This window comes from Bos javanicus, chromosome 15 (assembly GCF_032452875.1).
Source record: "Bos javanicus breed banteng chromosome 15, ARS-OSU_banteng_1.0, whole genome shotgun sequence".
NCBI classification, from domain to species: Eukaryota; Metazoa; Chordata; class Mammalia; order Artiodactyla; family Bovidae; genus Bos; species Bos javanicus.
The window spans coordinates 57144750-57169019 of NC_083882.1; the positions used below are offsets into that span (position 1 = coordinate 57144750).

Here is a 24270-nt window from a genome sequence, read left to right on the forward strand (position 1 = left end):
CAAAATCAACTAAGTACATACTGGAAAACTGAGCTAAAGCAAGGTGCCAATAGGGGAATAATAAAGCAATGAAAATAAAACTTACAAATATGTTGAGAGGAAAGGATTGAAAGAAATAGATAAGAAGTTAAATAGAGGTAGATAAAGAAGATTTATAAACATTAAAGATTGACTGCAAGGGGTAAAAAAACTGTAGGAAAAGCAAACAAAGGAATAAATGTAGAAAAAATACTAATAAGCTTAAAAAATTAAAAATTGAAATCAAAAAAAGAAAAAACAAAAAGGAAAACTACACAGAATGGCAAAAACTCAATGAAGAGGCAGAGGTTTGTAACAGCAATAAAAAATGTGATTGAGGGGGAAAAAAGAGCTCAAAAGCTTAATTATATTTCATAGTGCCAATAAAATTGACAACTACGACAGAGGGGGGAACAAAAGGAAAAGGAAAAAGAAATCCAAAGGAATTCTAGAGAACAAGTCAAAACATTAGAATAATAAATGTATTTCTTGAGTCACTGCTGTCAGAATCCTTTCCCTTGCTGGGAGTCACAGTCCACTTCACCTCCCTAGGATGCCCTCCAACACTGTGCTGATCTCTGGACAGCTGAGCTCTGGGGGCAGCTCAGATTCTAATCTGGTCCTACTCCTCTGTGTTCTTGCTTCCAATGTCCACAGCTATCAGAGCTAGTGCATTTTCTTTTGTGGGAGCTCTCAATGACCTTTTATATATTCTATAGACACAGAGTCTGCCTAGTTGATCCTGTGGATTTAATCTGCAGCTTGTACAAGTTGTGGGAAAGTTTGGGCCTTTTTCCTCAGCCACACTGCCCCTGGGTTTCAATTACGGTTTTATTTCCACCTCTGCATGTGGGTTGTCCACTGGAGTTTGCCCCTGAGGACTTGAGTTTGCCCCTATGAGGGCCAGGTGTAGAGGTGGTGCAGCTGCTTGGGTCGCAGGGGTTCTGGCAACACCAGTTACTCACTGGGGTTGGCGGCTAGGCCAGCAGGAAATATAGTTCTCTAGAAGGGCATGTCAACCAGTATTGGCTAGTACACTCCAGTATTCTTGCCTGGAAAACCTCAAACCCCCGCCCCCCCACCCCAACCCCGGAAGAGAAGCCTGGCAGGCCACAGTCTACAGGGTCACAAAGAGTCTACTACTGAAGTGACCCTGTGCACATAGACGCAAGACTTTTTTTTGCCTGTTCAGCTCTGCCCCAGTGAAGTTGAGTGTGAAGGTAGAGCAGCTGCTTGACTTGCAGGGACCCTGGCGGTGCCAAGTGTGCAGAGACACGGACTGCCTCTGCTGCAGGAGTAATGGCCCCATCAGAGTCTTTTTCCAAGCCTCTTGTAGCTCCCAATCAGAGGGCCTCTTTGGCCAGTCCTTCTCTGTACCTCTGCCCATTCAGGCACTTGGAGGGCTCCCTTGCCTAAGGTCCTTCTCTGTAGATCTGGGCATCAGGCACTTCAAGGGGCACCCTGGGTGGGGTCCTACTCTGTAGTTCAGTGCATCACGCGGTTTGATGGGCCAGCCTCTCTATTGTTTATTCAGCTGCCGATGCTGGCATGTGGGGAGACAGAGGCTATGGTGATGGCTCCACCCCTTATGCATGACTCAGCAGTATCACCTTGCTTCCTTGTCTGCCTGGCTTTCCTCCACTGGCATTTCCCGCTAGGATCTCCTCCCTCACATCCCCTCAATCTGTCTCTCCACAGTCAACAGCAGCCCTCACCCTGGGATCACTCCATAATCCCCAAATTCCAGCTCCCAGCTGCTGCGCCTTCCATGGGACCTCATCCCTGTCCAAGGTATGTATGGCTGTGGCAAGGCCTGTCTGATTCTCATTCCATTTAGGCTGCCACACATTAGCTGTTTCACTGTCAGCCTTAAATGTTTCTCCTCTGACTCAGACAGTTGCCCTGATATGAGTATCAGACCCCTGCTTCAGTTCCCCCACCTGCTGAGGGCAGGTCCAGTCCTACTAACACTCCTGTTTTTCCCCCCAGTTCCTTCATCCTACTGAGTTTTGCGTGGTTCTATATGTTCTTTTCCTCTGGTCAGGTACTCCCGCCTGCTCTCAGCTGGTGTTCTGCATGCACTTTCGTGTCTGAAGGTGTATTCCTGATGTATCTGTGGAGAGAGAAGTACTCCACGTCCACCTACTCCTCCGCCATCTTGTTCTCTCTCTAGCTTGTTTTTTATCCTCAACTGGAATTTTCCTCACAGTTCAGAGTCTCATAAGAGATTAAGTTAGGGAGAAACCTGTGTTATAGAAAAAAAAAAAAAAGCTGAAATTAGAGTTGGAAGAAGTAGGTTCCAGAATGGGCTCTGTCACTTGGTAACTGCATAACTGCAAATGAGGTAAGTAACTGTTGGAGCCACTGTAGCTTTCATTGTGAAGTGGGAATAGCTTTGATCCCATAAGGCTGGTATCAGTAGATTAGCTAACTGATATGAAAGCGCTGGGTAAACTGTAAATAATTGCCTATATACAAATACAAAGTAAGTAGTAAACTAATATGGTGTAGTAGTGGTAGTGATAATATGGATAATAATAATTTAGTGACACTTATCACCTTACTTTGTATAACGACCTTTGGTATTGCTGTATCACAATGGGAGAGAAAATTCAGTTTCAGTAGCATCAGTGGATTCGTTTCACATTTTATAAAGCAGCTGTTATATTCTTGACAAGGTCAAGAGTTGACTTTAAAGTTCAAGTAGAAATGTCCATGATATAAATAAGTCAGGTTTGCAGTGAGTCTTGGGATGGATGGATTGGGCTAAAAATATTCTTTAGTAGTTTATGGTAAAAAGCATTTATCATCTGCACTAGCCAGTTCATGAGTTTCTCATACCAAGGTAACCTAAAATCCAACTTATCTGTATTAATAGTGATTTTCACACATTTCCACATTTATCAAGAAAGAGGATCAATCTCCTGGGATTAAAATATTATATAGGTGAATCTGTTGGTCTCATGCCTCCCAACCACTGAGCCCTCTAATGATAGTAACACACTATTCCAGCAGAATCTTAACTCATTGACAACATTACCATTATCATGAATAGCTTTCTCTGTGAGGACAGAGAAGGCAGAACTATGGCACCACCTGCCATGTAGTGAGGAAGAACCTGTTAAGGAAAGACTAAAAGGAGCTGGTGTGGCAGACAGTTGAAATAAGGAGCAATCAGTTCTGACTTCCCTGAGAAGACTGCATTGAATTTTGGAATGTTAGACTGTTATCTCTTAATTACAACTTGAGCCCTTTTTCTTAAGGCTCACTGTATGAAAAGTCATATAAAATTTAAGATTATAATTTCCTTGAGATTGTGTTTTATAGTTCATAAATTGCCCTGAGTAATAGTGATTTTTAGGGGAACAAAATTTATTTTCTACTAATTATTTTTCAATAGATAATTGATAACCCTGTTTGTGAAGCAACTCCCCACTAAACTCTCTAAATTGATATGAGTTGATCAAGTCCTATAAACATTTTAGTGTGAATGATATTAACTTATTCTATGTGAATGTGATGACAGCTAATAAATAGATACATTTTATAAATAAAGTGATAAACTATTGCCTCAACCAATCAATGATATCTTCTTCATAACTACAAAGAATGAATTTATTCATACTGGTTTTGTATATTTCTCATTTTTGTTAGGCATCAATCCTCTTCTCCCTGTCATCAAACATGCTGGTCAGATGCACTCCTAGTCACTCTTTCTTGACAATGTTTCTCTTGAAAAGAAAAATCTCTGGTAAATACTAGGTACCTGCAGCTGCTACTGCTGCTAAGTCGCTTCAGTCGTGTCCGACTCTGTGAGACCCCATGGACAGCAGCCCACCAGGCTCCCCCGTCCCTGGGATTCTCCAGGCAAGAACACTGGAGTGGGTTGCATTTCCTTCTCCAATGCATGAAAGTGAAAAGTGAAAGTGAAGTCGCTCAGTTGTGCCCGACTCTTAGTGACCCCATGGACTGCAGCCTACCAGGCTCCTCAGTCCATGGGATTTTCCAGGCAAGAGTACTGGAGTGGGGTGCCATTGCCTTCTCCAATAGGTACTTAAAAGTTTGTAATTCTTGGATAAGACATTTTTAAAATTGAACTAAAGGCTGCTTCCGTGAGCATAAAACTCAGGAATAAAGAATAAAAATTTATGCAGCTAATGTATTCTAGGAGTAGAGTAGCTAAGAACTTGAGTTATTAGGAGGTTATGTTTTGGCTCAGAATTATTGACGGGAATTGTAAGCACTAGTTACTTGAACGTTACCACTTCTTTATTTCTCCATGGATTTTCTTTGTCTTTGTATGCATCTTTCATATTTGTGTACTGGCCCAAACACATGTTCCTACATAACAAAAATACTACTTCTGTGATTTCATACACAATAGGAAAAAATTCCATCTTAATTCAAATTGAAGCCTTCAAATATATGTAGCTACATAAATTTCCCCAAGCCAATATTTCATGTTGTTCTTTCTAGTCTGACATCCACCTCCATCAAGCCATTTTCTAAAATATTGAGAATATCAGAAATATATAGCAAGCACCTTTATACTAATCAGCATTAATTTAATGGTTAGTATATGAAATATACAGAAACTGCAGTCCACGGAGTTGCAAAGAGTTGGACACGGCTGAGCAACTGAACAACAGCTGTCTTCTCTTATGTTAGCAAATTTTTTAAGCTTATGAATATTTACCTACGTTTTCAGGGATTTTCAGTTATATATTTCTCAGGAACATTCTTAATAAAAACATAGTCACATGAGCAACTTTTGCACCTTGATTCAACATCTGATGAGAGCAACAGTTACTTCTTTCCTCAATAATAAGTCCCTTTATTTAAAATACCTTCTAAGCATCTGTATATCATGTGCCATAAATAGCGTGCATTCCTAATTTACAGGAAAGGTTCACTTTTGTTCTGTGGTTTGAAGAAATTTGGGGAAGAACGTGAAAAGAGTTAGATTTTGGAGAAAAATTTATAAAAGTGGTTAAAAAGTGGAGGAAAGCAAGGTTAGACAGTGGGAAAAAGTGGGGGCAAATATCTTTCTTGTTTTGACCTAATCAAAATTCTTTCCATGAAATAAGAAGATTTCTTATGAAATAAAAAAATAAATTGTTGCAGTAACTCAAAAGGAGAATACTGATTTTGATAAGGTAATTTTCTGGTACTGTCCTGATAAATCACTTTCAGGTCTATTCAGTTAGAACACATCATTCACTTGGTAGTAATTGTCCTTTATCATTTGAACATGTGGACAGAAGTGGGAGAACCTTGCTTACAATTTTGTAGGAACTATAAGGAAAGAGACGCTAATTCTGAGATTACAAGCACTAAGGTGTGATCACTCACCCAGGGGCAGACATCCTGGAATGTGAAGTCAAGTGGGCCTTAGAAAGAAAGCATCACTACTAACAAAGCTAGCGGAGGTGATGGAATTCCAGTTGAGCTATTTCAAATCCTGAAAGATGGGGCTGTGAAAGTGCTGCGCTCAATATGCCAGCAAATTTGGAAAACTCAGAAGTGGCCACAGGACTGGAAAAGGTCAGTTTTCATTCCAATCCCAAAGAAAGGCAATGCCAAAGAATGCTTAAACTACCACACAATTGCACTCATCTCATATGCTAGTAAAGTAATGCTCAAAATTCTTCAAGCCAGGCTTCAGCACTACATGAATCGTGAACTTCCAGATGTTCAAACTGGATGTAGAAAAGGCAGAGGAAACAGAGATCAAATTGCCAACATCCGCTGGATCATGGAAAAAGCTAGAGAGTTCCAGGAAAACATCTATTTCTGCTTTATTGACTATACCAAAGCCTTTGACTGTGTGGGTCATAATAAACTGTGGAAAATTCTTCAAGAGATGGGAATACCAGACCACCTGACCTGCCTCTTGAGAAACCTGTATGCAGGTCAGGAAGCAACAGTTAGAACTGGACATGGAACAACAGACTGGTTCCAAATAGGGAAAGGAGTACGTCAAGGCTGTATATTGTCACCCTGCTTATTTAACTTCTATGCAGAGTACATCATGAGAAACGCTGGGCTGGAAGAAGCACAAGCTGGAATCAAGATTGCCAGGAGAAATATCAATAACCTCAGATATGCAGATGACACCACCCTTATGGCAGAAAGTGAAGAGGAACTCAAAAGCCTCTTGATGAAAGTGAAAGTGGAGAGTGAAAAAGTTGGCTTAAAGCTCAACATTCAGAAAACGAAGATCATGGCATGTGGTCCCATCAGTTCATGGCAGACAGATGTGGAAACAGTGTCTGACTTTATTTTCTGGGGACTCCAAAATCACTGCAGATGGTGACTGCAGCCATGAAATTGAAAGACTCTTACTCCATGGAAAGGAAAGTTATGACCAACCTAGATAGCATATTCAAAAGCAGAGACATTACTTTGCCAACAAAGGTCCGTCTAGTCAAGGCTATGGTTTTTCCAGTGGTCATGTATGGATGTGAGAGTTGGACTGTGAAGAAAGCTGAGCACTGAAGAATTGATGCTTTTGAACTGTGGTGTTGGAGAAGACTCTTGAGAGTCCCTTGGACTGCAAGGTGATCCAACCAGTCCATCCTAAAGGAGATCAGTCCTGGGTGTTCTTTGGAAGGACTTATTTTGAAGCTGAAACTCCAACTTGGGCCACCTCATGCGAAGAGTTGACTCATTGGAAAAGACTCTGATGCTGGGAGGGATTGGAGGCAGGAGGAGAAGGGGATGACAGAGAATGAGATAGCTGGATGGCATCACCGAATCGATGGACATGAGTTTGAGTGAACTCCGGAAGTTGGTGATGGACAGGGAGGTCTGGTGTGCTGCAATTCATGGAGTCACAAAGAGTTGGACAAAACTAAGCGACTGAACTGAACTGAACTGAAGGATATTATCAGTCTGGAAATATCAGTTGCCACTCTATGGGAAAAGTAGTCTTAAGATTACTCTTCCCATACAGTGATAAAGCTGACCTCAATGTAAACTTGGGAAAAGTTCAAATTTTCTGCTTTTTTTTAATAAAATAATGATAATTATTTTAAATGATATATTTTGATTGATGTACAGGTTAATAAGGGTGAGATTAAAATGTTTGTATATCTGACATGATTTTAAAAGGTCTGTTTTAAAGAATTAGTCTTTATTCATTTAAATTTGCACCTCTCTCTTCAAAGTACATTGCACTGAAATATGTCTTGATTTGATTTCTGTTTGGACTAGTGCAAGTTTAATTAGATTTCTGAATCCAGAAGTAATTTGGTTTCTCCACATATGACTTTTAAGGGCAAAATACTGCAGTCAAGTCAAATTCAGACCTGTTCCCGTGGTAGCAGGGGCTGGCCCGGATGACTGCCACAGCAAACTCCGCAGCTCATGGGCCCTGGGTCCCCTGCCCTGGGACCTGGGGATAAGTTTGGCTTCGGACATGGTAAAAAAAAAAAAAAAAAGGCAAAATAGCTTTATATATTTGTTCTGAACACTAAAATAAAAATGAAAGTCAGTTTTAATTTTGCAAATCTTTTGGTAATAGAGAGTTTTGAAAGGTAATTTTCACATATATGACCTTTCATGTTATATCAGCATGTAAGTGAAAGTCACTCAGTCATGTCTAACTTTTTGTGATCCCATGGACTGTATAGTCCATGAAATTCCCCAGGCCAGAATAGTGGGGTGAGCAGCCAATCCCTTTTCCAGGGGTTCTTCTGGACCAAGTATCGAACAGGGGTCTTCTGCATTGCAGGTGGGTTCTTTACCAATTGAGCTATTTATATCAGCATACCAATTTCCAAACAAAAGTTTCTCCCTTAAAAATTGCAATGCAATATATTATGCCACTTTACTAAATTGGAAAAGAAATATAAAACAAGTTACAAGTATTACCTTTGTCTAAACCTTATAAATATATTTGTGTATTTATGAATGTAAATAGGCTCCCCTTGTGGCTCAGCTGGTAAAGAATCTGCCTGCAATGTGGGAGACCTGGGTTTGATCCCTGTGTTGGGAAGATCCCCTGGAGAAGGGGAAGGCTATCCACTCTGGTATTCTGGCCTAGAGAATTCCATTAACTGTATAGTTCATGGGGTTGCAAAGAGTCGGACACAACTGAGCAACTTTCACTTTCACTTTCGTGAATGTAAATAAGTACCAACATTGATTTATGTTTTTCTGTTTGGGAGATTAAGGATGGGCAGTGGTGGTACTTGTAAGATAGGCTGTCATCTTCTAGTTTTCCATGAATTCACAACTGCCATGCTTCATTATTTTCTTTCCGATGGATAACTGTTGATTTAATGCTTAGTCATGGATTCTGGCAAAAGTATTCCACATCAAAATAAATATCATCACTGTTAACTAGCAATATTTGAACATGTCCAGCTACATCCAGAGACACAAACTTGGGAATAGTCTGATTCCTTTTTATACTCCATCCTCTACTCATTATTTTTTCCTTCTCCTTATCAACATAATATTTTTAAAATAAACTTTTCAGAAAAGATTTAAATTTATAGAAAAATCCAGGGAATAGTATGAGGAATTCTCATATACACCACCCCTAGTTTTCCCTGTTATTAAATTTTGCATCAATTTGGTGCATTAGTAAAATTAATAAACAGATATATTATTATCTAAATTCCATACTTCATTCGGATTCTCTTAGCTTTTATTTGTATTCATTTTGTTGTTTCAGAACCTCATTCAGTAAAACACAATGCTTGTGTTTGTCGTTTCAAAGATCCCCTTGAGAAGGAAATGGCAACCCACTCCAGTATTCTTGCCTGGAGAATTTCTTGGGAATTTCAAGGACAGAGGAGCCTGGCAGGCTACAGTCCATGGGGTTACAAAGAGTCAGACACAACTGAGTGACTCACACATTAAAGCTACTGTTAGCTGCGACAGTTTTACAGGCTTTCCTTGTTTTTGATGGTCTTTACAGTTTTGAGAACTGGTCAGCTATTTTGTAGAAAGTCCCACAATATGTATTTGTCATATACTTACCTCATGTTTAGACTGGGATTATGTGTTTGAGGGAGGAAGACCACAGAGGTAAAATACAATTTTCATTACAATGTGTCAAGGTTATACTATCAACATTACTTGCCAATGTTGAAATTAACCTGGATGAAGTACTGTTTGTCAAGTTTAGAATGTTTTCATTTCTTTCCTTCTTTACCATAGAAAAGACTCACTAAAAGTATAAATAGCCCACACTTACGGAGTAGCAAGTTGTAGCATTCAGATAAATTATTTGGAGGTCTTCTTTATGGGTGATTTGTTCATTTTCCCTCATTTGTTTAAATACTCCTCTGTTTTTATCAGTATGGAAACATGCATAGTTATTTTATATTTTAAGTTTTAATACAGTATGGCTTCAGTTGTTCACACTTTGGCCATCTGGAGCTGTTGCAACTGTCTCCAGTGTCACCTTGCTGTACTACTACTGTTCTGAGTATTTGTTTTTCCCCTTATGAAACATTCTGCACTTTTAGAGAATACAAGATACTACAGACTCTTCTTGTATATTTCTTTCCCCAGTCCTTCAGCAAGCCATTTTTCTGAAAACTCTTATTCCGTTCATTGAAGAACAAATGGAAACCAACATCTGGGTGTTAAGTATGCTTATTAGTGTTCTAATATCATTGCTGTTAGGCTCTCTCAGCTGAAAGTACAGTGAACTATATGTATACATAATAGCCTGTATGTGTGCATCTATCTGTAAATATTTCAGTGTGTAGCGGTATCCATCTATGTTAAACTGATCCATTCCATGAGTCACTGTAGCCTCCTCCTTTGTTTATCTGTAACAATCAACTCTCAACAATGAGAAACTTGACTTGTACCATGTACTGATACCATCCATTTACTGATTTATTTTTCAATGCCAGCATACATATATAGTGTTACTGGAATTGTTAGCCTAAACCCCCAACAGAAAGAACTTTGTCCACTAGAGTACTGTACCTATGTATAGCCTCTTGCCTTTAGTCTTACAGATTTCTTTCATTTTCAAACTTGTTTACGATAGCAACATTTTCCTTTACTCTCTTTAGTTAGGATGTTTCATTTATTGCAATAAATGTAATTGGCTTTGTTACATTCTGCCTTCTTTCCTGAAGACACTCTATTCAGATTTTTTTTTTTAATTTGCATGTTTTAGGGTTTGTTCTTTGTGTCACAAAGTTCTAAAGGTTTAAATAAATGTGTTCAGTTCAGTTGCTCAGTGTTCAACTCTTTGCGACCTCATGGACTACAGCACCCCAGGCTTCCCTGTCCATCACCAACTCCTGGAGCCTACTCAAACTCATGTCCATTGAGTTGGTGATGCCATCCAACCATCTCATCCTCTGTCATCCCCTTTTCTTCCCGCCTTCAATCTTTCCCAGCATCAGGGTCTTTTCTAGTGAGTCACTTTTGCACATCAGGTGGCCAATGTATTGGAGTTTCAGCCTCAACATCAGTCCTTCCAATGAATATTCAGGACTGATTTCCTTCAGGATGGACTGGTTGGACCTCCTTGCTGTCCAAGGGACTCTCAAGAGTCTTCTCCAAGATCACAGTTCAAAAGCATCAATTCTTTGGCGCTCAGCTTTCTTTATAATCCAACTGTCACATCCATACATGACTACTGGAAAAACCATAGCCTTAACTAGATGAACCTTTGTTGGCAAAGTAATGTTTCTGCTTTTTAATATACTGTCTACGCTGTTATAGGTATAGGCTAGGCTAGTACACAAATAAATGTGTACTGTCCTGTATTCCACTCAGTATCATAGATAAAACTTTAACTGTATGCCATTGTACTCTACTCATTAAACTTTCCCTTACCCTACACTTGGCAATGACCACTCTTTTTTTTTTTTTTCTACCATCTTTATAGTTTTTTTACATTTAAAGGAATGCTGAGTAATTTGGAGTCATATCATATGCAGCCTTTTCGGATTGACTTCTTGCATTTCACCAACATGCATTTAAGGTCCATCTGTGCTGTTTTGTGGCTTGATTAGCTTATATCATTTTGTGGCTGAATAATGTTCTGTTGTATGTACATGCCACAGTCTTCTTAGCCATTGACTTATTGAAGCCTATTGTGAATACTTCTAATTTGGGTGGTTATGAATAAAGCTACTATAATTTTCATGTGAAAGTTTTGTGTGGACATATTTTCAGTGAGTTTAATAAGCACCTCAGAGTATGATTGCTGGAATGTATGGTAAAATTGTACTTAGCTTTGAAATAAATAGCCAAACTATTTTCCAAATTGACTGTACCATTCTGCATTCTCACCATCAGTGAGTGAGAGTTCCTATTGTTCTGCATCCTGGTCAGCAACTTATGTTGCCACCCCTCCACACACAAAACATTAAAAATTTTTTTTAAAATGTTTGAAGTGATATTTAGTTTTTGTTTTAATTTATAATTCTCTCATGACAAGATCTTGAGCATCTTTCATATGTTTATTTGCCACCAAAACATCTTTGATGAGGAGTCTAGTTGTCTAGTCAGATCTTTTGCCAAGTTTTTTATGGTGTTAGTTTTATTATACAGTTTTAAGAGTTATTCCTGTGTTTTGCATACAAGTCTTTTATCAGATATTTACTTTTCAAGTATTTTCTCCAAATCCGTGGTGTCTTTCTCTTCCATTAAGTGCCATTTCAGAGCAATAGTTTAAAGTCCAAGTTATCAGTTTTTCTTCCACAAATGGCACTTTTGGTGGTGTATCATACAGATATTCTCCCTTATTATCCACCAGAAGGTTTTTAGCTTTATGTTTAGTTCTATAATCTAGTTTGAGTTACTTTTTGTGAAACATATAACCTGTGTCTAGTGTACAGACAGGTGATGAAAACTTTGTAGCATTTCTTGACTGTAGGGGAAGGGATTTAAAATACTTCTCTCTGTCTCTGTCTCTTTTTGCCTGAATTTCAAGGAGTCTGAATGTCTTCATGTATTGCCAACAGACTGAGGTAATGAGGGCCTCTACCATGTCATATACCTTCAGATGGGAGTTAGGTGGATAAAGTAAAGATTGGGGAGTCACAGTGAGAGATCACAGACTCTGAATTCAGATGATCTGTTCAGAATTCCAAGTCTATCTTTTACTAGCTAGTTGACCCTGGACAAGTTTTTGTACAACCTCTTGTATCTTGGTTTCTCCATCTGTTCAGTTCAGTTCAGTTCAGTTCAGTCACTCAGTCATGTCCAACTCTTTTCTACCCCATGGACTGCAGCACGCCAGGCCTCCCTGTCCATCACCAACTCCCATCTGTACAATGGTGATATTAGTCTGTATTCATGCAGATGATGTAAGGTCAAATTAATATTTGTTAAGTGCTTGGAGGAAAACCTGGGACATAGTACATGTTATAACAATATTTGAAAAGTATTTGATATATAAATGCAAATTTAAATTCAAATTATCTCTAGATATTTGTTATTTTTTTTTAACATTTAACTTAAAAAATAAAACCCTTAGTCATTAAGGATATTTGGTGTGTGTGTGTATATGTATATGAATGTGTTAGTTCCTTTCTGAATGATTGGAGTTGGGAGGTTGGGAGGTTGGTATCTGTGTTCATGCATGGACCAGCATGGAAAATGGAGGATGTAATTTGCATTGGGACCAATGTAATAACTAAGGACATTGAACTGTAGGCAGGAGAATTCAGGATACTCGTGGCTTGTATGATTTAGCTATCCTAGGCAGGTCAGGAAGCAACAGTTAGAACTGGACATGGAACAACAGACTGGTTCCACATAGGAAAAGGAGTACATCAAGGCTGTATATTGTCACCCTGCTTATTTAACTTATATGCAGAGTACATCATGAGAAACGCTGGACTGGAAGAAGCACAAGCTGGAGTCAAGATTGCCGGGAGAAATATCAATAACCTCAGATATGCAGATGACACCACCCTTAGGGCAGAAAGTGAAGAGGAACTCAAAAGCCTCTTGATGAAAGTGAAAGAGGAGAGTGAAAAAGTTGGCTTAAAGCTCAACATTCAGAAAATGAAGATCATGGCATCTGGTCCCATCACTTCATGGCAAATAGATGGGGAAACAGTGGAAACAGTGTCAGACTTTATTTTTCTGGGCTCCAAAATCGCTGCAGATGGTGACTGCAGCCATGAAATTAAAAGACGCTTACTCCTTAGAAGGAAAGTTATGACCAACCTAGATAGCATATTGAAAAGCAGAGACATTACTTTGCCAACAAAGGTTCATCTAGTCAAGGCTATGATTTTTCCAGTAGTCATGTATGGATGTGAGAGTTGGACTGTGAAGAAGGCTGAGCGCGGAAGAATTGATGCTTTTGAACTGTGGTGTTGGAGAAGACTCTTGAGAGTCCTTTGGACTGCAAGGAGATCCAACCAGTCCATTCTGAAGGAGATCAGCCCTGGGATTTCTTTGGAAGGAATGATGCTAAAGCTGAAACTCCAATCCTTTGGCCACCTCATGCGAAGAGCTGACTCGTTGGAAAAGACTCTGATGCTGGGAGGGATTGGGGGCAGGAGGAGAAGGGGACGACAGAGTATGAGATGGCTGGATGGCATCACTGACTCAATGATGTGAGTCTGGGTAAACTCCGGGAATTGGTGATGGACAGGGAGGCCTGGTGTGCTGCGATTCATGGGGTTGCCAAGAGTCGGACATGACTGAGTGACTGAACTGAACTGAACTGAACTGAGGGTATAAGGAATTCCTTCTTTAACAACTTTCACATGTATGAAATGCATTTATTTGTTTTCAGAAGGTCAGGTAGCACTGTTTATAGTGCACATTAGCAGAAATACAGAATTTTTGTCTTGAGGAAAAGTGGTCCTGGTTTCACTTTATGCCAGACAATCAGACCATGACTGCCTATTGCAGCCAGTTTGACCCTGGATAGAAGAATCATCAGAGGAGAGACATTGTAGCTGTGCCTAGTGGTATTAGCAGTCAGATGACCTTTTCCTAGAACCTTCTAGAATCCTTTATTGTTTTTTTCTCTACTCTCTGTTGTAAATGTACAGTCTCTTGAATTTTTCTCTTCCATATTTTCTCATACTAGTTTCTACTTTTGCTTGAGCAATAATATTTTAATTAGTTACACTCATCCTTCCAGCTCCCTTCTCTGCTCCTCACTTCTCTAGATATTATTTATGTTCAGTGACACCCTCTGACCCTTTATGTCCTGAGCAGCTGCTTCATATCATTGTTCAGCTCATTGAAAATTTGCATTTGTCCAATGGCTGTACTGATAAGAATTTCTCCAAAGGACAATATTAACACTCAGGATTTTTATATAAGGTAAGTAAATGTGCAAAGGCTTATATTTTTCTTGAGAGAAATGGCAGTAAGTAGAGCTCCAAACTGTTAGTTTTTTTTTCCCCAAAAAGGCAAAAAAAGAGATATGTTTTAAAAAAATACACCAGAACTTGGCACACATGTGGTTTTTAATGTGAAAATAAAATGCAATGAAGTGGCAGAGAGCTGGTATCCTGCAGATTGATGGTTTCAGTCATCATTTGAACATTTGATTTGAAGTTGTCATGTTAAATCTCAACTCTTGTGCGTTTGTCATCTCAGATTGAAGTTTCTCAGTCTTGGCACTACTAACATTTTTTGCCATAAAGTTCTTTGTTTTGAGGGGCTTTCCTACTCATTATAGGATATTTAGCAGCATCCCTTGTCTCAACAACACTAGATGCTAGCAACACCCCTCCAACCAGTTGTGACAAACAAAAATATCTCTAGGCATTGCCAAAAGTCCCAGGGGAGCAGAATTTCCCCCAGTTGAGAACTACAACAAAAAACATTTAAAATATGCTTTTCCAGGAGATGTTTAAGCCCATGGGAAAGAGATATGGTGAAATGGGGAACTTGAAAGTAAGTACAAGTTAGAAACTTAGGCAGAACTTCAAAGAGCTATATTAAAGTTTCTGTGTTATCTGAGCCTGCTTAATCATTTTGTACTTGATGTTTGTTTTATTTGAGTAGAAATTTTTAATAACCAGCAGTGTAAAAAGAAATCATATCTTATTTTTGTTATGGTAAAATAAACAAAGCTCTTTTCCTTGGGATCTTTTAGTTTTTTTCTTGAACCCTGTCTTTGAAACAAGATAAGGTTAAATATTGGCTTTCCAAGTGGCTGTGTGGTAAAGAATCCTTCTGCCAATGCAGGAGACGTGGGTTGGAACCCTTGGCTTGGGAAGACCCCTGGAGAAGCAAATGGCTACCCACTCCAGTATTCTTGCCTGGGAAATCCCATGAACAAAGGAACCTGGCAGGCTACAGTCCATGGTGGTCTATAATCCAGACTCCACACTCACAAAAGTCAGACGCGACTTAGCGACTAAGCACAACATTAAATATTATACCAATTTATGTGGCTGAGGAAAGTAAAAGACAGAAAATATATCATCTCACCTAAGATACCTAAGCAGTTATGCAGTCCAAGAGGAAACATGGAGTACAAGAGTCCACGTTCTCTTCTTATAGCTTAAAGCTACTCACTGCTCTTTTGGGGGTTGTGAATTCACTATACATAAAAAGTCATGTTATCTTTATAGCAAAATTTTAAAATATCTATTAAACTCTCACCAGTGAGGTCATATTAAGGAAAGATTCTCAATTTAGAAAGTCTTTTTAATTCTGCATAACATTTTGCATGTCATAGGCACTGAACTAGAATAATTCAACTTTATTCAAGATCAAGTAAGTGGAAGAAAAAGATAGAGACCATAAACTTCCTACAGAAAATTCAAATGAGAAATTATTTCTGGCTTGAGAGTAAGAAATGATCCAGAATTTGTGAAGTTTGAAGCTTATGTAATAAAAGAAAAAAAAAAAAGAAAGAAAGAAAGAAAAAGAACTTCCCTGATAGCTCAGTTGGTAAAGAATGCACCTGCAATGCAGGAGACCCCGGTTTGATTCCTGGATTGGGAAGATCAGCTGGAAAAGGGATAGGCTACCCACTCCAGTATTCTTAGGCTTCCCTTGTGGCTCAGCTGGTAAAGAATCCGCCCTCAATGCGGGAGACCTGGGTTGGATCCCTGGGCTGTGAAGATCCCCTGGAGAAGGGAAAGGCTACCCACTCCAGTATTCCGGCCTGGAGAATTCCATGGACTATATAATCCTTGGGGTCCCAAAGAGTTGGACATGACTGAGCGACTTTCACTTACTCACATTCAAAAAATAATGCGAATTTTTAATATATAGTAGCTGGTGGAAAAGGGCACATTTAGAATTGAGAAAAGTAAATTACTACAGTTAGCTTTGTTTCAATGCTGAAAATTGCACAAAAGCACAAACTGCGTGGAAAAAAAAAAGACATGTTATTTTTATTGATGAACTGTCGGACACCCTCTGCCATGTTTTTTCCCTGTTAATTTTCAGATTCATAGTCTTTGATAGCCTCTTTTTAATGCTTGGGGCTGGTGCACTGGGACGACCCAGAGGGAGGGTAGGGGAGGGAGGAGGGAGGAGGGCTCAGGATGGGGAACACGGGTATACCTGTGGCGGATTCATTTCGATATTTGGCAAAACTAATACAATATTGTAAAGTTTAAAAATAAAAATTAAAAAAAAATAATTTTGTTTATTTTTGACTGTGCTGGGTCTTCGTTGCTGCATGGGCTTTTCTCTAGCTGAGGTGATTGGGGGATACTCTCTAGTTGCGGTGTGCAGGTTTCTCATTGCAGTGTCTTTTCTTGTTGCATTTGGAGCATGGACTCCAGGGCATTTGAGCTTCCATAGTTCTGGCACATGGGCTCAGTAGCTGCAGCTCTCAGGCTCTAGAGCTCAGTAACTGCAGTGCATGGGCTCAGTTGCCCTGTGGCATGTGGGATTATTCTGGATCAAACCCATGTCTCCTGCACTGGCAGGCAAACTACTACTGAGCCACCAGGGAAACATTGATAACCTCTTCACATGACATTGATTTTGTAATAATTGTTTCTGTAGTGAGAACTTTTTAATGATACATTGTTTTCTTTCTCATCCTTGGTTGAAGAAGCTTATTTTCATTAAAAAAGTTATTTTCAGCTACACAATTATGTTTGATAATATCACGCACATTTTTAGAATTATTGTTCAATTTGGAAATACCTCTCTCTAGTTTCTCATTTGTCATCTATAGGGTTTGGTATAATTTCTCAGATGTTTCAGGTTTGGTACATTCCAAATGTTATTTCAGCTCTAATTACAAATTTCTGGAGTAAAGCAACATAGGACACATCCATTCACAATCACAATTACTATCCTTATATGTTTGTGTCATATCATGGGTGAGTTCACATAGCAAGAAGATGGTAGGAGTATTCCTAGAAGCCATCTGTACACCAGTACTGCCATAAATATGTTAATTCTACATAGCTATAGGTGCTAAGCCCATAATTTTCTCACTAAAACCTAAATAAATGTGTGTACTCAGCTTCCCCTGTCAAATCACAAAAGTACTCATGACCAATCCACAGCCCCACTTGATAAAGGTGAGATGTGACAGAGGAAAATTAGAGTAGATAGAGACAATGGTCCCAATGCATTATAACTTTTGCAAACTTATAAAAATGTATGAGTGATCATGGGAACATATTAAATGAGAGACACCTTCAATTATGGGCTCCATTGACTGCATTTTTCTGTTTCTCTATGAGGAGTATGTTCAATGGAAAAGAAGCACTGTTAATTTCTATCATGACCTGTGAACTATGACATTGCCTGTACTGTTTTGCATTTTGATTTTTTCTTAATGGTCTATACCATGTGGCACAAGCACGAGCTTGCCATGATTGTAAGAGATAGGCTAGGCCTTGTGTCTATGCCTGGATTTTTTCTTTTTTCTTCCTGGTAAAAACTATTATAAGGATTAGAGATACTGGTTGTGGGTTTGAAAGGCTTTAAATCCTGGCTGCCCATTTACCATCTGTGTGACATTGGAAATGTCATTTCCTTCTGTTTTAGACCTTCATCTTGGGCTGTCTCCTGGGTTACTTGGTCTTTCTCACTACACAAAGTTTTCTAAGGATACAGTCTATAGTTTGAGCACAAATACACCTCTGATACCTCACAGATTGCATGCAGTTGGCACAAATGTTTGTTGAATGATAGTGAATGAATAACTACGATTATAGTTTAATGAAGTGATCAGAGAAGTGAATAATCATTGAGAACTGGTTTTGATTAAGAACTCAAGAGGGACATATCTAAAACAGCCCGAAGCACAGTAGAGGGTCAGTTGAACAATCAGGAAAACTTTCAAAAGGGGGGAGATATTAATGGGAACCTCTGAAGCATGGCAGCTTCCCTCATAGCTCAGTTGGTAAATCATCTGCCTGCAGTGCAAGACCTGGGTTCGATTCCTGGGTCGGGAAGATCCCCTGGAGAAGGAAATGACAACCCACTCCAGTATTCTTGCCTGGAGAATCCCATGGACAGAGGAGCCTGGTGGGCTACAGTCCATAGGGCCATGAGAGTCCGACAAGACTTAGTGACTAAACCACCACCTCCTGAAGCAATAAGAGGGATGAGCATACAAAGAGTCAGGCATTCCCAGTGGAAGGCACACTATATGATAAATGAATAGAGAGATACAGAAAAGAAAACAGTGTTCTAGATCTATAGTGTGAGATGCACGGGGGACGATAGCAGGCAATGGAATGAAGAGGTAGGCAAAACCAGCTCTCAAAGGACCTTGATAATACCAAGTTCAGTTTGGTTCAGTTCAGTTGCTCAGTCACGTCTGACTCTTTGCAACCCCGTGAACCACAGCACATCAGGCCTCCCCGTCCATCACCAACTCCCGGAGTCTACCCAAACTCATGTCCATTGAGTTGGTGTTGCCATCCAACCATCTCATCCTCTGTCATCCCCTTCTCCTCCTGCCCTCAATATTTTCCAGCATCAGGGTCTTTTCAAATGAGTCAGCTCTTTGCATCAGATGGCCAAACTATTGGAGTTTCAGCTTCAGCAACAGTCCTTCCAATGAACACCCAGGACTGGTCTCCTTTAGGATGGACTGGTCGGATCTCCTTGCAGTCCAAGGGACTCTCAAGAGTCTTCTCCAACACCACAGTTCAAAAGCATCAATTCTTCTGGGCTCAGCCTTCTTCACAGTCCAACTCTCACATCCATACATGACCACTGGAAAAACCATAGCCTTGACTAGACGGACCTTTGTTGGCAAAGTAATGTCTCTGCTTTTTAATATGCTATCTAGATTGGTCATAACTTTCCTTCCAAGGAGTAAGCATCTTTTAATTTCATGGCTACAGTCACCATCTGCAGTGATTTTGGAGTCCCCCAAAAATAAAGTTGGCCACTGTTTCCACTGTTTCCCCATCTATTTCCCATGAAGTGATGGAACCAGATGCCATGATCTTTGTTTTCTGAACGTTGAGTTCTAAGCCAACTTTTTCACTCTCCTCTTTCACTTTCATTAAGAGGCTCTTTAGTTCCTCTTCACTTTCTGCCATAAGAGTGGTGTCATCTGCATATCTGAGGTTATTGATATTTTCTCCCAGCAGTCTTGATTCCAGCTTCTGCTTCTTCTAGCCCAGCGTTTCTCATGATGTTCTCTGCACATAAGTTAAATAAACAGGGTGACAATATGCAGCCTTGATGTATTCCTTTTCCTATTTGGAAACAGTCTGTTGTTCCATGTCCAGTTCCGTCTGCTGCTTCCTGACCTGCATACAGGTTTCTCAAGAGGCAGGTCAGGTGGTCTGGTATTCCCATCTCTTGAAGAATTTTCCACAGTTTATTGTGATCCACACAGTCAAAGGCTTTGGCATAGTCCATAAAGCAGAAATAGATGTTTTTCTGGAATTCTTTTGCTTTTTTGATGATCCAGCTGATGTTGGCAACTTGATCTCTGTTTCCTCTGCCTTTTCTAAAACCAGCTTGAACATCTGGAAGTTCACGGTTCATGTAGTGCTGAAGCCTGGCTTGAAGAATTTTGAGCATTACTTTTCTAGCGTTTGAGATGAGTGCAATTGTGCAGTAGTATGAGCATTCTTTGGCATTGCCTTTCTCTGGAATTGGAATGAAAACTGACCTTTTCCAGTCCTGTTGCCACTGCTGAGTTTTCCAAATTTGCTGGCGTATTGAGTGCAGCACTTTCACACATCATCTTTCAGGATTTGAAATAGCTCCACTGGAATTCCATCACCTCCCCTAGCTTTGTTCTTACCAATGCTTTCTAAGGCCCACTTGACTTCACATTCCAGGATGGCTGGCTCTAGGTCAGTGATCACACCATCATAGTTATCTGGGTCAGGAAGATCTTTTTTGTTTAGTTCTTCCATGTATTCTTGCCACCTCTTCTTAATATCTTCTGCTTCTGTTAGGTCTATACCATTTCTGTCCTTTATTGAGCCCATCCTTGCATGAAATATTCCCTTGATATCTCTAATTTTCTTGAAGAGATCTTAAGTCTCTCCCATTCTATTGTTTTCCTCTATTTCTTTGCATTGATTGCTGAGGAAGGCTTTTTTATCTCTCCTTGCTATTCTTTGAAACTCTGCATTCAAATGGGTATATCTTTCCTTTTCTCCTTTGCTTTGCTTCTCTTCTTTTCACAGCTATTTGTAAGGCCTCCTCAGACAGCCATTTTGCCTTTTTGCCTTTCTTTTTCTTGAGAATGGTCTTGATCCCTGTCTCCTGTACAATGTCACGAAACTCCATCCATAGTTCATCAGGCACTCTGTCTATCAGATCTAGTCCCTTAAATCTATTTCTCACTTCCAATGTATAATCATAAGACATTTGGTTTAGGTCATACCTGAATAGTCTAGTGGTTTTCCCCACTTTCTTTAATTTAAGTTTAAATACCAAGTTACTTATAAGTTAATAGAAGTCACTGCCTGGTTTTAAGCAGAGAAACGACATATCCAACTTCTTATCTGCTGTAACTATTTCTCACCTCTTGGCTTAGGTACCCAAGGAGCAGTTTTTGCTTGAATCATCCTAGTAAGTCCTGTCTTCACAGACTCTATTAACCTCTTACATGCATATTCAGTCTATTAATAAAATGATTCAAAATTGTTATCTTGCTACACTTTCCTGTTTTGATATTAAACATGTTTTGGCCAGATTAAAATTTGGTTTTATCACATAGGCAAAGCTGGAAGATTACATTTAAAACAAGACAAATAGCATGGCATATCTTATTTTAGTTAAATGAATTTTGCAATATCTAACTTAAATATATTATCCTTAAATCTTGAGATATAAAAGTTCATAGTAAACTCTGAAAAAAAACATGAAAATTTATGTTAGTGAAACTTTTGCTGTTGCCTCATGAGTTTGCTATATTTCATTTTATGAGTTTAATGAATTTCATTGACACCTGCCTCCATTAATAAACATTCCTTTGAGCTTTACGTGAAAGTCATGAACTGGATCATCTGTGTCCTCCTGCCATCTACTGGTCGTAGTTGAGAACGCATATTTACATCTTCACTGGTCTTTGGGAAATGATTGTGTTGAATGCTGTGAAATTAAATCCATTTGTAGAAAACAGGGGTGAAGCAATCAGTGATTCATCCATAGGCAATATTGCGAAGTTTCTTTCCCTTTTTTATTATAAGAATCTCTCAACCTGCCTTTATTCATCCTGAGTTTTTGATGAAGGAAGATTCTTCATTTGCGTGATTTCACTTGTGCTCCCCATGTGCTTTGGGGAAACATCTCCCTTCAGTCATACCATTCTCTTCCTCTCATACTTTATACTCCTCCTCAGAATAGCAATCCAGACTGCCAGTTGTCTGTGACCAGTGAGATGAAGATATTTTGCTATTGGTGTATACAGCAATGAGCTTTTTAAACAGAATTTTGATTTCTTAACGTATTGCTTACACAAGTGAAGTGATAGTCACTTTGTTGGTAAGTCAACATTGTTGACGATAAAGTGGGACATAAATGCCATGAGTGCCTTCTGAGTGCTGGGCATGCATGCCCCTCTCATATTTCAATGTGCACACCATAGGTTGCTTTTATTTATTTTTTTAAAGAATGCATTCGGTTTTTGTTTTTGTTTTAAATGCTAAACTATCCTATCCTTTTTGTTGTTATTCTTACTTCTCTAATCCTAAAAGTTTCTATAACCTACCTCTTAATGATGGGCGACCCTGAACTGTCACAGAGCCTTTCTTCTTCACCCGTCTACACTAGGTGCTAATCTAGGATCCATTGCTTCTTTATGAACATTTGCTGAGCTCATGGTGTGTGTTTTTATTATTATTTAAGTTCAGGATCCACTACATCTACAAGATGTTAATTTAAAAAATCACCTATACACAGAACTACTCCGTATTCAAGTTGTTATGCATATGAAGTATTAATAAACAAATAAAGCTGGAAATAAAACATGAATAAAAGAACGGTTGGCAGAGATTTCCTGTTCTTTTTTGCCTATTTACTTTGCTGTCTTAAAATCATTTCTCCTCTCTGATCCTTTATTCTTAGTTTGCCTCATTCTGTTTCAGGATCAGAGCCTCTTTGCTTTCTTCTGAGATTGGTGCCATGTAAAGACAGGGACACCGCCCAGAGATGAAAACAGACTGGCACAGATGAGCTAGTTGGGTAAAGACTTCTGCCTCCTGAAACTGTGATTCTTTCTAGACACATATAGTTTAAAATAATAAAATCATGAAATTGGATAGTTGAACAAAAGAGGTTATTATTATTATTATTTTTTTTGCAACCCATTGTCTTTGAGCAGAGAGCAGAGGTGAGGAAATGGACACAGGTGCTGCTGCTGCTGCTGCTGCTAAGTCGCTTCAGTCGTGTCCGACTCTGTGTGACCCCGGAGATGGCAGCCCACCAGGCTCCCCCGTCCCTGGGATTCTCCAGGCAAGAACACTGGAGTGGGTTGCCATTTTAAAAAGTGATATGTGACAATGTTATAAGAAGGGACAGTATGGAGAACTGGGGGAAGAAAGGTCTTCAATATAGAGCACTTGCCAGTGAGGAAAAGTCAAATATCTACAAAAAGGTTCATAAAATACTTTGACTACAAAAAGGAAGAAGAAAGGAGTAGAGGAATCTAAAGACAATTTATGTCCCTTATCTAGACTGAGATTCATTTGATTTCTTAATTCATCAGCTTAATTTTGAAATAAGATGATTCTTTAGTGTCATTCTTTGTTGATTTTGTAAAAAATTGAAATATAGTTGGGGTACAACATTATGTTACTTCCACATGTATAAGGTAGTGATTCAACATTTAAATACATTATGAAATGGTCACCACTATAAATCTAATAACCATCTGTCCCCATAGAAAGTTGTAACATTGACCATATTTCTTGTGCTGTATTTTACATACCCATGACTTTCGTTGTTGTTGTTCATTCGCTCAGTTGTGTCCAACTCTTTGTGACACCATGTACTGCAGCATTCAGGCTTCCCTGTCCTTCACCATCTCTCGGAGCTTGCTCAAACTCATGTCCATTGAGTTGGTAATGTCATCCAACCCTTTCATCCACTGTTGTCCCCTTCTCTTCCTGCCTTCAATCTTTCCCACAATCAGGGTCTTTTCCAATGAATTGGCTCTTAGCATCAGGAGGCCAAAGTAATTGGAGTTTCAACTTCAGCATCAGTCCTTCTAACAAATATTCAGAATTGATTTCCCGTAGGATTGACTAATTTGATCTCCTTGGGGTCCAAGGGACTCTCAAGAGTCTTCTACAACACCACAGTTTGAAAGCATCCATTCTTTGGTGCTCAGCCTTCTTTACAATCCAACTCTCACATCTTTACAGGACTACTGGAAAAACCATAGCTTTGACTTATACAGACCTTTGCTGCTAAAGTAACGTCTCTTTTTTATTACGCTGTTTAGGTTTGCCATAGATTTTCATCCAGGGAGCAGGTGTTTTTTAATTTCATGGCTGCAGTCACTGTCACAGTGATTTTGGAGTCCAAGAAAAATCCTCCAAGCTAGGCTTCAACAGTATGTGAGCCGAGGACTTCCAGATGTACTAGCTGGATTTAGAAAAGGCAGAGGAACCAGAGGTCAAATTGCCAACATTGGTTGGATCATAGAAAAAGCTAGAGAATTCTAGAAAAACATCTGCTTCATTGACTATGCTAAAACCTTTGACTATGTGGATCACAGCAAACTGCAGAAAATTCTTCAAGAAAATGGAGTATCAGACCACCTTGCCTGCCTCCTGTGAAACCTGTATGCAGGTCAGGAAGCAACAGTTAGAATCGGACATGGAACAACAGACTGATTCCAAATTGGAGGATTTTGTGCATTACTTTGCTAGCTTGTGA

The 24270-nt window shown here is 39.3% G+C and overlaps 1 protein-coding gene and 1 non-coding gene across 2 annotated transcripts in view; both read left to right on the forward strand.

Moving 5' to 3' along the window:
* The window catches only part of ANO3 (anoctamin 3), a 446396-nt gene that overhangs the window by 39254 nt on the left and 382872 nt on the right, over nucleotides 1-24270 (forward strand). The gene's annotated exons all lie outside the window — the stretch shown is intronic.
* LOC133227190 (small nucleolar RNA SNORA5) lies at nucleotides 7307-7442 on the forward strand. Its single transcript, XR_009729749.1, has one exon. It is a non-coding gene; the product is annotated as a small nucleolar RNA SNORA5 (small nucleolar RNA).